The following is a 17,063-nucleotide window of genomic DNA, read 5'->3' as shown; positions in this document are numbered from 1 at the left end:
CCTGGCAGATTGATTACATCACACTCCCTCAAACCCGCAACGGCAAGCGCCACGTACTTACAATGGTGGAAGCAACCACCGGATGGCTGGAGACATATCCTGTGCCCCATGCCACCGCCCGGAACACTATCCTGGGCCTTGAAAAGCAAGTCCTATGGCGACATGGCACCCCAGAGAGAATTGAGTCAGACAACGGGACTCATTTCCGAAACAACCTTATAGACACTTGGGCCAAAGAACATGGTATTGAGTGGGTGTATCACATCCCCTATCATGCACCAGCCTCTGGAAAAGTTGAACGATACAATGGACTGTTGAAGACTACACTGAAAGCAATGGGTGCTGGGACATTCAAAAATTGGGATACACATTTGGCAAAGGCCACCTGGTTAGTCAATACCAGGGGATCTGCCAACCGAGCTGGACCTGCCCAATCAAACCTGTTACGCACTGTAGAAGGGGATAAAGTTCCTGTAGTGCACGTAAGAAACATGCTGGGTAAAACAGTCTGGGCTACTCCTGCCTCAGGAAAAGGCAAACCCATTCGTGGAATTGCTTTTGCTCAGGGACCTGGATGCACTTGGTGGGTAATGCAAAAGAATGGGGAGGTCCGGTGTGTACCTCAAGGGGATTTGATACTGGGTGAGAATAGCCCATGAGTTGAATTGTAGTATGTTAATTACTATATAATAATGTATGTCATCACTACCATGATTGCTATATATCATAGATGAAAATGGTGATTAATTAGAATGTATTGGAAAGAGTGTAACCTGAGCATGACATAAATGGTATGGAATAAGGGGTGGATATCTGTCCTGGTTCCAGTTAGGACACAGTTAATTTTCCCTCATAGTAGCTGGTAGGGTGCTATGTTTTGGATTAGGATGAGAAGAGCGCTGATAACATGCTGATGTTTTACTTGTTGCAGAGCAGTGTTTACACCAGGCCAAGGACTTTTCGGCTTCTCGCTCTATCCTGCCAGCGAGCAGGCTGGGGGTGCAGCAGGAGCTGGGAGGGGACAGACCCAGGACAGCTGACCCAAACTGGCCAAAGGGGTATTCCATACCATCTGACGTCATGCTAAACAATATATAGGGGTGGCTGGCCGGGGTGGGGGGGCCGGCTGCTCGGGAATAGGCTGGGCATCGGTCAGCGGGTGGTAAGCAATTCCATTGTGCATCACTTGTTTTCTTACACATTATTATTGTTAATACTATTATCATTATCACTATTATTATTATTATTGTTATTATTATATTCCTGTCTTAATAAACTGTCTTTATCTCAACTCACCGGCTTCACTTTCCCGTTTCTCTCCCCCATCCCAGAGAGGGAGGGGGGAGGGTGAGCGAATGGCTGTGTGGTGTTTAGCTGCCAGCCGGGTTAAACCACAACAAGGAGGAACTGGCCGAAGGGGAGAAGCTGTTTGTGGATGGCTCGTTGAGGGTGGTTGAGGGAAAAAGGAGGTCAGGATATGCAATTATGAATGGAGAAAACTTCTTTGTAATAGAGTCAGGACCTCTGAGTCCCAGTTGGTCGGCCCAAGCATGCGAACTATATGCAGTATTAAGGGCCCTACAAATGTTAAAAGGTAAAATTGGAACCATATATACTGATTCCAAGTATGCTTTTGGGGTAGTACATACTTTTGGAAAAATTTGGGAAGAAAGGGGCCTAATAAACTCTCAAGGTAAGGGATTGATTCATCAGGAATTGGATTGATTCATCAGGAATTGATCACTGAAATTTTGCAGGCTTTGAGAGGGCCAATAGGAATAGCAGTAGTACATTTGAGAGGACATCAAAAGGGACTGAACCCATTAGTTAGGGGAAATAACCTAGCTGATCAGGAAGCCAAAAGGGCAGCGCTGATGATGATATATACCAAGGAGAATCGGAAAGATTGCCCATCCTGTGGGAAGGATTTAACCGAGTTCCCGTTATGATTGTTGGAAGGATTATGGAATAGAGGCAGTGCACTGTAGATGTAACAACCCCCGATATAGCTACTGCCATCTCCATGGGGAGCAACATTTCATCCTCAGCTTCACTGTGCAAGAGAAAGACAAATTAACTCAAATGGGTGTGAAGGAAATAACTGAAGGTAAATGGGAACTCCCTGATGGTCGAGAGGTTCTCCCGAAATCTTTGGCCCTGAGGGTTATGCAGAAATTCCATGAAAAAACTCACTGGGGAACTCAAGCGTTGGTGGACCAATTTGCTACGAAGTATATGTGTATTGGTATATACAATATCGCTAAGAGAATAGTTAATGAATGTATGATCTGCCTAAGAGTAAATAAGCAACAACTAAGAGAGAGGCCTTTGGGGGAAGAGAATTACCCCATAGACCATTTGCTAGAATTCAGATAGATTTCACAGAGCTACCAAAGGTGGGACGATATAAATACTTACTGGTAATGGTTGACCACCTAACTCATTTTGTGGAAGCCTTTCCAGTAGCCCGAGCTACGGCCCAGATGGTGGTAAAGATACTGTTGGAAAATATAATCCCCAGATACGGATCAATCGAGGCAATAGACTCCGACAGAGGGCCGCATTTTGTCTCAAAGTTAGCCAGAGACACTCTCTCCTCCCTCGGGACCAAATGGGAATATCATACCCCGTGGCATCCACAAAGCTCGGGAAAGATAGAAAGGATGAATGGGGAAATAAAAAAACAATTAACCAAGTTAATGATAGAAACAAAAACCTCATGGGTAAAATGCCTCCCATTGGCTTTACTAAACATAAGAACCCAGCCTCGAACAGATGTAGGAATCTCCCCTTTTGAGATGTTATACGGGATGCCGTATGATTTAGAGCTCCCAACTGATCATCCTCAGTTGGAAGAGTCGCAAATACAATCATATATAGTATCGCTTATGATTAGGAGGAGGCAGCTGCGTGAAAAGGGATTAGTGGTACAACGCCCCCCTCTAGAGGTGGCCATACACAGGATCAAACCAGGAGACCAGGTTCTGATAAAATCCTGGAGAGAGACCTCTTTAACTCCTCGTTGGGAAGGACCCTACCTTGTTTTACTTACTACAGACACAGCTGTCCGGACAGCCGAGAAAGGATGGACTCATGCCAGCCGAGTTAAAGGACCAATACCGGGAGAACGGTGGAGAGTGGCCAGCCGACCTGGAGATTTGAAACTGACCCTGCGAAAAGGGACTGATGAGTGAATTCGCGATCGTATGACTCATAACCCTCTCTAAGGAATAAACAGGTCCATTGTAAACAGGAACTGGGAAGTGGGGGAGGGGAAATTCCTTAATGTGCCTAACCCCATACATCAGAAGGGTAACGCGCCTAAGGAGGAGTGAGCAACTGGGACTGGGAGTGGCTGGAACAGGAAAATCGGTACCTAGGCCCCTGAAGATTACCCTTGCTGCCGTGAAGAAAGTAAACCCCGCTGCTTGAGGCAACCAAGTAGGCGGGCGAGGCAGAGGGGTACAACAGTGGGGCGGATTATGTGGTACCCACCCCTATTTTGGATAATGGGATCCGGCCGAATAAACTGCCCTGGTACCCACCGTGACTCGAAACAACCTCCCCAGAATTATAAATGGATGTTGCCCTTCTGGTGTATGTTGGCGCTACCTCTCCTACTGAATATCCCCTGTCCGGCTGGAGCCGACGAGGGATATTCGCACCAGCCCTTTAAGTGGACCCTGGGTAGCTGGGATGACTCGAAGACCCTCAAAACTAATATTACGGCAGGTGCATCTTCTTTCAACATAACCAATTGTGAATTACTCGGGACAGTACTAGGATACGGAGGAAATACAGAACACCACCTGTGTAGTCCCCTGAGACAATACTCCTGGGGGGCTTCCAATGCAAAGGCGGTTGGTGTCCTAGCTCAAACCCGGGAAAAAGTTACTGTAACTATCCAGGGCACTATTTTTGCGCAAACTGGGGCTGTGAAACAATAGCTACTCCAAGGTGGTGGAGACACCCTCCCGATAAGTATCTCAATGTTACTTGGATACCAGAAGGTTGCCGTGAGCCTACTTACAGTTATGACGGTAGCGTAAACAACAGCGGAACTTGTAAATCTCTGAGGGTTACAGTATTACAGCCTAACGATCGAGGATGGGAGATAGGGAAAACCTGGGGTGTAAGGTTCTGGGAACCTGGAGCCAATAGAGGAGGCTTCATATTCATAAAAAAGGAGGTCGCTCCACCAGATCCTCCTGAATCGGTGGGACCCAATCCTGTATTGAACCCAAGCTTGGATGAAGAGGGTATCAAGAAAAATATTGGAAATTTTACTGTTAGTAATGACACCATCATCCGGAATCCCGGAAATGACAATGGGAAAAATTCCCTGTGGAAATTGATGCAGGTAAGCTACCAGCTGTTAAATGCCACCAGCCCTAACCTGACTGAGCAGTGCTGGCTCTGTTATGGGGTAAGGCCGCCCTTTTATGAAGCTGTGGGGGTCAATGAAAAGGCTCGGCGGGTGAATGGATCCAATCCTTTGCAATGTACGTGGGGGAAAGAGAGTCAGGGCATAACGATGACCCAAGTGACTGGGAAGGGGAGATGCGTGGGACAAGTCCCGCCCGATAAAATGCACTTGTGTGCAAATCAAACTAACGTCAGAAGTATAAAAAAAACGACAAAATGGTTATTACCAGCAGAGAATGCTAGGTGGATATGCTCAAAGATGGGAGTTACCCCTTGTCTATCCCTGGACTTGTTCGATGAGTCTGTAGAATTCTGTGTTCAAGTAATAATCATCCCAAAGATAATCTACCACCCAGAGAGTTTCATGTATGACAATCAGATCAATCAAGAACACCATTTGACAAAATGGGAACCTATTTCCACATTGACAGTGGCTACCCTAATGATTTGGGGGGGTTTAGGGGTAGGCACAGGGGTTGCCTCGTTAGTCAAACAAGGAAGAGAGATCACCTCCCTGAGAGCGGCTGTGGATGAAGATTTAGCCAGAATTGAAAAATCTATCAGTGCTTTAGAAAAATCTATAAGATCGTTATCTGAAGTGGTATTACAGAATCGCAGAGGACTAGATTTATTGTATTTACAACAAGGGGGATTGTGCGCCGCTCTCAGGGAGGAATGCTGTGTATATGCTGATCATACTGGGATTGTGAGGGATACCATGACCAAACTCAGAGAAGGATTGGAAAGGAGAAAAAGAGAGTGGGAGGCCCAGCAAAGCTGGTACGAGTCCTGGTATAATCATTCGCTGTGGCTTACCACTCTGTTGTCAACAATAGTTGGCCCGCTGATTTTATTAACCCTAGGACTGACGTTTGGTCCTTGTATCCTTAACAAAGTCATAGCTATTGTTAAAGGTAGATTGGAGGCTGCTCATCTGATGCTTATGAGGACAAAGTAGGAATCGATAAATGATAGACCCATACTAGAGGAAACATTAATCCTGAGTCAATTAGAACTAAATAGATTTAATGAACAAAATGATACAGAGAAAAAGGGGGGATTGTAATGGGTAAAGCCTTGTTTGTTCATTAAATGTTGCTGATAGGGGGGTTTCAACAGTTGACTGCTTATACCCCCCAATATCCTGTTGAAGGAAAAAAACAAGTATGGGAGCTTCCTGTTAAGTTAACAATTGCAGTAGAAACCAGCTCCAAATAAGGGCAAAATGGCATTCCTCCTTGCATGGGAACACAGATACTGCAGCAAAGTCACGACCCCAACGCAGAGGAAGACGATGATCTTCATCCCCACGACCACCAGAGGACTGATGAAGACCCCCTAGCAACAGGCCGCGCAGTCGTAGAAGACACCAGGAGGTGCCACTAAACCCGGAACTACTAGGCTATAAATCAAGACTCTGGCGGGCTTAGGTGCGCGCCGTTGGTGGAGCAGGAGACTCCCCGGCCGCCCAGCGCTGTTTTACTTATCGCTGCTTGCTGAATTGCTCAAATAAATTGAAATTCGATCTACCTTACCCACGATGTGTCAGGAATGATTTCTACCAAAACTAATTTATAACACTCTACAAACCAGTTAGGTCAAAGGGTTTTTTCACAAAACGAAGAGCTACATAAAACAAATCATAGTGAAAGCCAGGGTGATTTGTGGCAAATATTTTACATACTCCCAAGAAGATTTTGCTGTGAATGAATTAATAACACTAAACCATTTATCAGTTGTCCTGGTTTCAGCAAGAATAGAGTTAATTTTCCTCCTGGTAGGTGGTGTGGTGCTGTGTTTTGGATTTAGGATGAGAAGAATGTTGATAACATGCTGATGTTTTAATTGTTGCAGAGCAGTGCTTACACCAAGCCAAGGACTTTTCAGCTTCTCGCTCTGTCCTGCCAGCGAGCAGGCTAGGGGTGCAGCAGGAGCTGGGAGGGGACAGGCCCAGGACAGCTGACCCAAACTGGCCAAAGGGGTATTCCATACCATCTGACGTCATGCTAAACAATATATAGGGGTGGCTAGCTGGGGTGGGGGGCCGGCTGCTCGGGGATAGGCTGGGCATCGGTCAGCGGGTGGTGAGCAATTGCGTTGTGCATCACTTGCTTTGTACACATTATTATTAATACTACTATTATCGTTATTATTATTATTATTATTTTCCTTTCTTTTCTGTCGTAATAAATTGTCTTTATCTCAACCCACAGGCTTCATTTTCCTGATTCTGTCCCCCATCTCAGAGAGGGAGGGGGGAGGGTGAGCAAACGGCTGTGTGGTGTTTAGCTGCCAGCCGGGTTAAACCACAACAGTCCTTTTGGCGCCCAACGTGGGGCTCGAAGGGTTGAGATAATGACAGATCTAACTACAGTGTGTTAAAACAAAATTCTTATAAGCATTACATCAGTTTAATAGTAGTTGCTAATCACAATGCCGATTTTGGTGATCTCAAGTCTGCTGTGCCTGTTTTCCGAACTGATTTATATAGCATATTACTTACTGTATGTGTTCCCTGTCGTGCTGCTTATCACTGCTGGGGGTTGGTGCAGGGTTATTATTTTGTTGTACTGTGTAACACTGGATTATGATATGATAAAATTACTGGACATGACACTAATCTGGTATTTGTACTCAGCATTGCTGTCAAATCCATACTTTGGGAATCCTACCTCAGAAACTATTAATACTTATACCTTTCATGTTTTTTCTTCAGGGAGACAATCTATGGAGGGGACAGGGGGAGATATTTTTTTCCCATTTGTTCACTCTCCCTTTCTCCTTTACCCCTTGCTTCTCCAGGCGAGTTATGATAGCTCTGCAAGATTTTAATATCCTTGGGATGTTCAGACCAGCATGTTATGTCTCCTGAATGTGCTTCAGGTTTTGTTTAAGGTTAAACAACTACTTAATGTCATCCAGAGATCTGTCCTGAGGCGGGATAGTTATGAGTGGCAGGGAGTGTGGGAGGGTATGGGCAGGCATCTAGAGCAGTGGGCACCTCCAGTGCTTTGGAAATTCACCCCTGAACAACTGCAAAATCCTAAAAAACTGGTAGAGTGCTTGAAAAAGGTGTGTCACCACCCTGGCAATACCAGAGAGACACAAATCACTGCAATGTACTGGGGCTTGGCCTATGCTTACTGAGCTGCAATCGACACCAATATAACCCCAGTGACAGACCCTGCGGACACTTCAACCCCTGAGAAAGGCCCAGCGGCCCCTCCAAGCCCTACAACAGGCCCCAACGCTGAGCCAGGGAAACAAACTGTACCAGTGTCTGTTGCACCCGTAACCAAGATTAAAAAATCATTTAGAGAGTCAGATCGAGATCGAGAGAGAGTCAGATCAAGAGTTAGAACACAGAGGAACTCCTACTAAGACTAGGTATGGAGAAGACAAGTTCGAGCCATCAGAGGAACAGGAAGACGAAGATAAAGATGTCAAAAAAACAACAGTAACTACCCAAAACCTATACCAGAGTGAGCTACGAAATATGCAAAAAGATTTCGGTCATTGTCCAGGTGAGCACCTTGTCACCTGGCTGCTCCGGTGCTATGACACCGGAGCCAATTGTGTGAAATTAGAGGGCAGGGAAGCCAGGCGGCTGGGATCCCTTGCTAGGGACGCAGGTATTGACAAAGCAACTGGAAATGGAGCACAAGGCTTACAGCCTCTGGAGGCGTCTCCTGTCAGGTGTGAAGGAAATGCATCCCTTCAAGGATTCATGCATCCCTTCCCTTCAAGGAAGAACTTGTATGTCTACCAGACAAGTGGACCACCATGGAGAGGGGAATCCAGTACCTGAGGGAATTAGCCATACGGGAAGTGATTTATAGGGACCTAGACAATGAACAGATATCCACAGATCCAGATGAAGTCAAGTGTACACGACCCATCTGGCGGAAGTTTGTATGGAATGCACCATCATCATATGCCAGATCATTGGCAGTAATGACCTGGAAAGAATATGAGGAATCCACTGTGGATGGATTGAGTAAACAACTCCGGCAGTACGAAGAAAGTCTCTCCTCTTCCCTACAGGCCTGCATCTCAGCTGTGGAAAAACTTTGTGAAGAGGTCCACCAACTTGAAAAGAGATTATTTTCCTCCCCACCTGTACAAACCAGTGTCTCAGCTGTCAGAGGTAAGCATCCTTCTGTTCAAGGAAGAAGATATAGCGCATACACATCCCATGCCACCCTGTGATTTTACCTACGTGACCATGGAGAAGACATGAGAAAATGGGATGGAAAATCTACCGTGACCCTAGAGGCACGGGTACGTGAGTTGCAAAAGAAAACAATCGGGAAAAAGGAGTTCTCTGAGAAATTTGCTGCTCCAGCTTCCAGGGGGCAGTCCTCCAGACACAGAAATGAAGATTCTGACCAGGATTAGAGGGGCCCTGCCTCCAGCCAGGGGGAGGAGAGGGGCAGTCAGGTTTATTGGACTGTGCGGATTCAATGGCCTGGCACGTCAGACGCACAGAAGTATAAGGCTTTAGTAGATACTGGTGCACAGTGTACTGTAATGCCATCAAGCTATAAAGGGATCTATCTTTATTTATGGAGGGATGGGGGATCCCAGCAGTTAACTGTATTGGAGGCTGAAGTGAGTCTAACCGGTAATGAGTGGCAAAAGCACCGTATTGTGACTGGCCCGGATGCTCCGTGCATCCTTGGCATAGACTATCTTAGAAGAGGATATTTCAAGGGCCCAAAAGGGTATCAGTGGGCTTTTGGCATAGCTGCCTTAGAGACAGAGGACATTAAACAGTTGTCTACCTTGCCTGGTCTCTCAGAGGACCGTTCTGTTGTGAGGGCTTCATTTTCCTGATTCTCACCCCCATCCCAGAGAGGGAGGGGTGAGGGTGAGCGAACGGCTGTGTGGTGCTTAGCTGCCAGCCGGGTTAAACCACAACACAATCTATCAAGTTATTTATTTTTATGGGCTTTATGATAACAGGTTTCACTTCTGCATTGCTCCAGTCTGTGAAAGGAAGGTAGTCTACCACCTCTACAGCCTTCAAATACAAGAAAATACACACAACACCAGTGATTTCACAAACATATATTTGCATGTGTATTCTCCACATCTGGTGTTCACTTAACAGATAAGACCTGGTCATCTGTTTTGCAGTGTTCAGTCCTGTAACATTTATTTATGTGCCCACCTTGCTTTTAACCCTTCCCTTACTGACAGAAATTGCAGTCTTTTAATATTCTTATAACTCGACAACACAGGATGATTTCATTGCCTTGCACTTAAGTCAATAGGAACAGAGCTGAGCCTACACAGATAAGGGTTTACAGTACTGCTCTGTGACACATACTATCCTGGAATATGACAAATGGCATTAAATCTATATTATATATCTGGGTAGAGATCAACTCAGATATAAATTTTGGTTGTCATGAAGAGAGAAAACGTGACAAACCAGATCCTTTTGGGGGAGGGGGGGGACACAATCCACAAAGATCACACATTCTGACGAATTTCAATTTATGCTGCATTTTCACCACGTGAGAATTCAAAAGCGTTATGCCACATTTCAGCATATAGCATAAGTAACTAAATTCAGTCAAACAAACCAACCACATAAGTGAAAACAAACAGAAAAAAACTTTTTTTTTTCCAGAAGGAAGAAACTACTGGAAGAACAAAACAACTTTTTATTGTAATGGCAAACACTGTTTCCAATAGTAGTTGGGTGTCATTCAGAATGACAAAAACATTGTGTCCTTATGCTACATGAAAGAGTGAAAAGTCACACTAATGGCTACTATCAGATATTCTTTCATGACTGTTGTTTTTTTTTTTAAAGAATCAGGCACTGATAATGTGGCAGGCACTTCAAAAAATCATGCACTTTATCTCTAAGGAAGTTAGGGTACAAATAACAGGTTCTTTACTGTACTGTACTGGATCTTGCTGGGTTGGAGTTAACTTTCCCTGCGGAAGCCCATACAGTGCTGTGCTCTGCACTTGTAGCTAGAACAGCATTGGTATCACACCAGTGTTGTGTCTACTGCTGAGCAATAGTGACACAGCAGTGTCACTCCCCCAGAGCCTGCAGGCTGGGGGTGGGCAAGAGGTGAGGAAGGAACATCACCAGGGCAGCTGACCTAAACCAACCAAAGGGATATTCCATACCACATGCTGTCACACTCAGCAATAAAAGGTGGAAAAAGGAAGAAGAGGGGAGGGGTGGGCTCTCATTGTGAAAATGTCTGTCCTCACGAACAACGGCTATGTGCGTTGAGGCCCTGCTTCAAGGACGTGGTCAAGCATCACTCGTTGGTGGGAAGTAGAGTAATTTATTTCCTCTGTGCTTCCACACAGCCTTTGCTTGTTTTTGTGTGTTTTTTTCCCTTTTCCCTTTAGTTAAATTATTTAATTAATAATTTTCCCTTAATAATTATTTTTCCTTTAATTAAATTATCCTTATCTCAGCCCATGAGTTGTTTCTTTCCTTTTCTTCTTCCCCTCCTCTTCTGAGGAGGGGGAATGAGAGAGCAGTTGTGGTGGAGTTCAGCTGCCTAGCAAGGTAAAACCACCACACTTACATAACAAAATACCACAAAAAGCACAAAATACCAAGTAGGTCTTTTCAGAAAGAGCAACAGCTTCCGATGATGTCTTACTAACAAAGCTTTTTCCACTGACTCATTTTCAGACAAACAACCAGTTATGCTACTACCCGGGGATAGGCAATAGATTTCAAAAATATATTCAAAAAGAAATACTCTTTCCCATTGACTTTTAACGGGAGCTCTACCACTGAAAATGTCCTACATTGTAAATCTTTGCTGAAAAATAAAGCCAGCTTGACTTATTCCGAAGTCCAACTATTGGCAGTATAAATTGGTAAAGAACAAGCTGGTGACGTCAAGTACTAGAACACCACCTTTATTCTTGCTTTCTGTACAACTTCAGAATTTTCTTAATGATCAGAGGAAGCTGCTTTTCAGGTAAGCTTGCTACCTTAACATTTTTTTTTAAATAAAATAAAATAAAATAATTAAAAATAATTATAATTATATAATTTATATATTTTATTATAATATATTATTATATATAAATTATATAATTTATATAATTATAATTTAATTATAATAATAATTTAAAAAAAGTATTAAGTAGCACTTTAGACAATTACATTCTTGCTCTGAGGTACTTCTTACCATTAGACTCCTCCACCTCTTCAGCAGAAGTGCGGTTCTTGGTGGTGTGGTGAGCAAGTGAAGCTGAGACATTGACAACGCATGGTCTCGATAGTGTTAGTGCTTTCCCATGCACTTTCAAGGAATGCTCTTTCAGCTGACTGATTGTCATGGTGGAAAATGTGCAGTAGGAACATTTATAGGTATTTTCACCTGGGTGAGCAAAATATAGGCAAGTCAGCTCACAAAAGAAACGAAATTGGGCCCCCATTCTTTTTCTGCTGAACTAAGCAGTAAAATTCCTACGGCTTGCTTCAGTATGAGACTGATCTCAAAGAGAACAAACTATGTGTGTCTCCCTGTTGAAACAGTCTGGAGTATGCATGTACAGACACCCACTTTGGGTACAAAGTTTTGCTTTCTGACAAGTGCATATCCTTGTTAAGTGACTGATACCAGAAAAAAAAGACCAGTCTTTTAGCATGCCTGTGTTGCATGGTAAAAGAAGAAAACAGATTCTTGGATGAAAACAGATCTACTTTACTACAGCATTTCCAAACTTCTTTGGGAGGAAAGCAAGGGTGAAGTCCTCTGTTTTTCCATGCAACACAGCCAAAATCATTACTAAAGAAACCAAAAGGAGACTATGAAATGTTAATTAAGGTCCTTAAAAACAGACAAACAAACCACCCCCCTGCCTCCCCCTGCCACTTAATTTGAGGAGGATCCCACCTTCCTTATACGAAACCTGCCTCCAGGAAGGAGTGAGTTCCATAGAACCAGTAACCAAGTCAAGGTTGGTTTGCTACAATAAGTGGACAGTACAAGAACAGTACATATTTATAGGGCTATGGAAAAGCATGTTATGGAAAAGTATTAAAAAGAAGTGAAAGAACAGCAATAACAAACAGTAGTGACTTTAGTTCCAAATACATTCCAAGTCATAAAGACAGAATACAAGGGGAAACAAATTCCCAAGACAAGATCTGTTCTGTGTTAAGCATGGAGGCACCTGGAAGAAAAAGTGAAATGTCCAACACAAGCAGACATATATAATATGTGTGGCAAGTAACTGTTCTGGAACAGCCACTTCCAGGTACAAGGGCTACTCTGTCTACATGTGACTTGTACATAAAATAACAAATCTAATGCAGAAGTGAAATATTCATGAACACTAATGTAAGGAAAAGAGCTCTGGTTACGAAAGAAGCAGAAAAAATGTTTTCCATTTCTCAACAAATTTAACAAACAAGGTTCTAGAACAGAATGGTTTCAAACATCAGAATTAAGTGAATAAAAAGAGAAACCAAGAAGAAAAAAAAAAGCATCACAGCCAGTTAGAAGAAGCACACAAAGAGATTAGCAAGCATTCTAGATAAAAATACCCTCCATGCACACAACAAAACTCTTATAGTAATCACAGGGACAAAATACAGACTCTTAGAAATCCACATTGGTGTATCTGAAAAAGAAAAGATTAGCCTGAAATGGTGAAACAAAATGTCCCACGTGGTTTCTTTTGAAATTACATTCTGCAGATGGATATTATGAGAGGTATCATCTGTTTACAGAGATAAAGAAAATGGATTTCATAAAGAATATATGACAGACTGATTAATGGAAAGGATGAACTAAATATAAAAAGATATAAACCCCCACAACTTGCTAAATATAAGAGATTCCTGACAAGCACCAGTTGACTTTTAACATAAAATCACAATAAGAAATTAAAGCGAATGGAAGACTATTAGAAATTAAGAAATTATATGACAGCTAGTGAATATATTCACTATTCAGCAATAACAGTTCAGGTGGACAGTACTATTTGAAAATGTGCTTGGTTTCAGAAGCAAAACTATAGTTTTCATTAGTATGACTCAACAAAAAAGTTATGAAATTTTCTACTCCTAGTTTTGCGTCTAATAATTATTATTTTGAAATATATAAATAAATGTATCTTCATAATTTCTCCATGGAACTATCTCAACACCTCAGATGTATCCAAACCATCGGACCCCAGATGATTTAGACTCCGGGCAAAAACTCTAGGCTACAGTACGATTCAAGGTGAAAATAAATGACACCGCATTCAGATACTACATACAAATCTGCTCTACGCCAAAGGAAGCAGCACATACTGAATGAGAACAAATGCTAGATAATGCTGAATGGTTCTTGTAAAGGTATGTAGAAGGAGAGTGTCTGCTCCTTTAAGGGTATCTCATCAAGGACCTTTTCAATGCAAAAAAAAAAAAGAAAAAAAAAGTAGTAAGGAAAGGAGGAAGCCATAAACAAGAACATACAAGGACACAAACCGGACAGACAAACGATAAGGGAGACAGTGAGGAGAACCAAACCTGGTCAGTTACACTAATTGATGAGAGAGTGTGAGAACATTTATTTCAGCAAGGTTATCTGATTGGGGACCTCGTTAATTGGGATACTAAGGGAAAAAGGGTAAGCCAGAAACTAAATCATACAGACCTGACAAAACAAACATGGAGACAATGACAAGAAACAAACCTCAGCATTTGTATTAATTGATGGGCTATGAAGAAACTACAGGTGCCACTTACAGGAAACTCAACTTGGACTTTGCAATTGGTAAGACTGTAAAGTGGGGGGGCCCAGACTGGAAAGGGTGCAGGAATCAATAGAACTATACAAAGGGGGAAATGTGCAGGGGGAAGAGGGAGCAAGGAGGAACAAAGAATAGGGGTTAGACAGAAAAGGGTATAAAAGGGGCCAACCCCATGTAAAATGGGGCCAGTCAGTACATGTCTGGCTGAGCTCTGCTCCTGATCACTACAGTCTGTCCTATCTTCTTATTAAATCTTTTCTTAACTGTCTCTCTGCATAATCACACTCTACATGTGTGCTGCAAGGGCTAAGTGCCAGCTACTGGTGAGACCTGTGTGAGTGGATATGGAGCCAGCTACTGGAGTCAGCCGGGGTATAGGTGCCCCTGGCCTGTGGTTTCAGCAACTGGAGCAAGTAAGAGTCTTCAACTGCTAGCTGCTGGGGCAAGAATGGTGTGTATCCTGAAAACCAGATATTGGGGGGACCAGCATGAGTGAGGCGAGTGAGGGTCTGAGCACTGGCAGCTGGAGCAGGACTGCAGGTCACAGCACATGTGTCTGGTGCCAGCTGCTGGGCCAGGGGCTGAGTGTCTGTATCTTCCCCAAACTCTGTGTGTGTGTGTCGTTTGTTAGCAAACTTCAAGCTGGACTAGCCATCGAGTAGGAGGCCCTGGGTCCAGGCTAGGGTATCAGAGGGTCCATGCTAGTGTCCGGGAGAACTGCAAGTGTGAAATGTCTGTGGGACAAGTGTGTGAGTGCATTCGTGTTTGCTAGTAAGAATCAAGCTGGACCAGCCAGTGAGTAGTGGATCCATGGGGTGGGTAAGAGGGCCCAGGATGGGCAGAGGGGGCCATGTTGGTCCTTGGGGGATCCATGAATATGCATGTGCTTGTGAATCTACAGTGTCATGTATATGCCTTCACAACTTCCATCTCTACCAGCCAAAGATGAGGAAGGGGACTTGGCTTATGTTTTATGTGAGCCCTATATGTAGGTGCTGTTGAAGACAGTGCTTTGTCTGTCAGTCTGTATAGCCAGCTGTGTCAGTGTCTTGTGTGGGTGTCTAGGATACATGCTCAGCTTCATTACTGACTGAACCTGCAAACAGGAAAGAAGCAGCTGCGTACCTCAGCTTGGGTAGAGAGCCTGGGGTCCCTGAGCACACCAGGCTGTGCCCCAGCAGCCAGGCAGGAGAAAGTCCTGGGTTGGAGCAGCTGGAGAAGGCAGCTGCTTCTAACATCTCTTAACAGTTCTAACTAACATGTAAGAATGCATTTTATAATAAATGGTGTTTGACCACTCCCCAAAAGATAACGGACATGAGAAAACTAAAAGACACCAGGATTTTTACAACCTGCATGGCACTTCACATAAATTTATGGGCATGCTGCACATCTCTTAGAATAAATAAAATAACATGTCTACAGAGAGGGGGAAAAATTCTAACAGACAAAAGTCACATAAACACTGTGTTACTGGAAGACTGGGGAAGAAGATCCACAAGGTGATTGATTATTCAATAAGATATATTGCTGAAGAATTTACTGTAAACAAAACAGAAAAAAGGGAGACCCAGAGAAAGAGAGAGTGCACACAGCGCAGAGAGAGCATGCTACAAACAGGGAGAGCACCCTCAACCCAGAGACTGAGCGATCATCTGACCAAGAGATAGCATGCACCCAATGCTGAGTGTACGCGTGATCTGGATAGACAGCATGTGCTGTGAAAGAGAGACAGTGTGCACAGCAAAGAAGTGTGACTGTCTCAGAGAGAGAGAGACCATGCATGGCCCAGAGAATGAGAGCAAGAGCATGCACAAGCCAGAGAGGGAGAGAGAATGGAAGAGTACATGGCCTGGAGAGGCAGAGAGAAGCATGTGGCCAAAAAGAGAGTGTGTGTGTGATGCAGAGAGAAAGGGTGCATGTGGCCGAGAGAGACAGAGGGTGAGCATTGCACAGAGAGAAAGGGCATGGCCCAGAGAGAGAAAGTGAGCATGACCCTACACAAAGAGTGTGTGTGTGGGCTGGATCAAGAGTGGCTGAAAGAAAGGTGCAGAGCAGGGGGGTGTCCAGAGAGGGAGAGTAAGACGTGGGGGGGGGGGGGGGGGGGGGGGGAGATAAAGAGACAAAAGAGTGCACATGATTCAGAGAGAGAGAGCCCGCTTTAGTGGGGGAAGAGAGAGCTCAGAAAGCTGGAGAGGGGGCATGAGCAGGACTCAGGGAGACTGGGGGAGGAGGGAACATGACCCTGAGACAAGGAACAAGATAAAGGATGTTGATTCCGTAAGTCTTAGCTAGCACAATTGTATGTTAACGACCCCAAAGATAAGGGAATAAAAGACTGTATGCATAGATAATGGAACCAGCAAGGATGTTTCAGTGTTACCACAGGGGTTCAAGAACAGCCCCACTGTGATGTATGAAGCATGTTTGTTCATTATTTCCCATGACTATATTAAGAAAGAACAAGGGGAGTCATCCAGGTGGCTGTAAGAACCTTGAGGCACCCTGCCTGTTGCTGTCTCGGACAGAAGATTGAGAGAACTTTGTGTAAACATTATAATTGCAAAACCGATAACCCACTGCCCTATCTTAAGACAAACCAACATGACCGATTAAGGAGGGGAAAACACCACATACCAAGCAGAGGAAGACTACTGCCTTCATCCGTGCGACCACCAGAGGGACCGGAGACGACCCCCTAGCAACAGTCGACGCAGCCGCAGTACCAGGAAGGGGGCTACGTAACCCCGGAAGAACTCGGTGATAAAAGGGGACTGCGAAGGGGGGGGGGGTGGGGGGAGCGCGCGCGCCGTTTGGAGGAGCATGGACTCCCCGGCCGCCCAGCGCTGTTTTGCTTGCTGATCGCTTACTCAATAAATTAATTCTTTCTGGCT

The 17,063-nt window shown here is 44.3% G+C and overlaps 1 protein-coding gene across 1 annotated transcript in view; it reads left to right on the top strand.

Annotated features, from left to right (window-relative positions):
• Positions 1-17,063, top strand: part of LOC308184739 (uncharacterized protein) — an 82,685-nt gene that overhangs the window by 1,852 nt on the left and 63,770 nt on the right. The gene's annotated exons all lie outside the window — the stretch shown is intronic.

This window comes from Anser brachyrhynchus (assembly GCF_964034855.1).
Source record: "Anser brachyrhynchus genome assembly, chromosome: W".
NCBI classification, from domain to species: Eukaryota; Metazoa; Chordata; class Aves; order Anseriformes; family Anatidae; genus Anser; species Anser brachyrhynchus.
The sequence above is the reverse complement of the archived record's forward strand: the minus strand, read 5'-3'. Positions and strand labels throughout refer to the sequence as shown.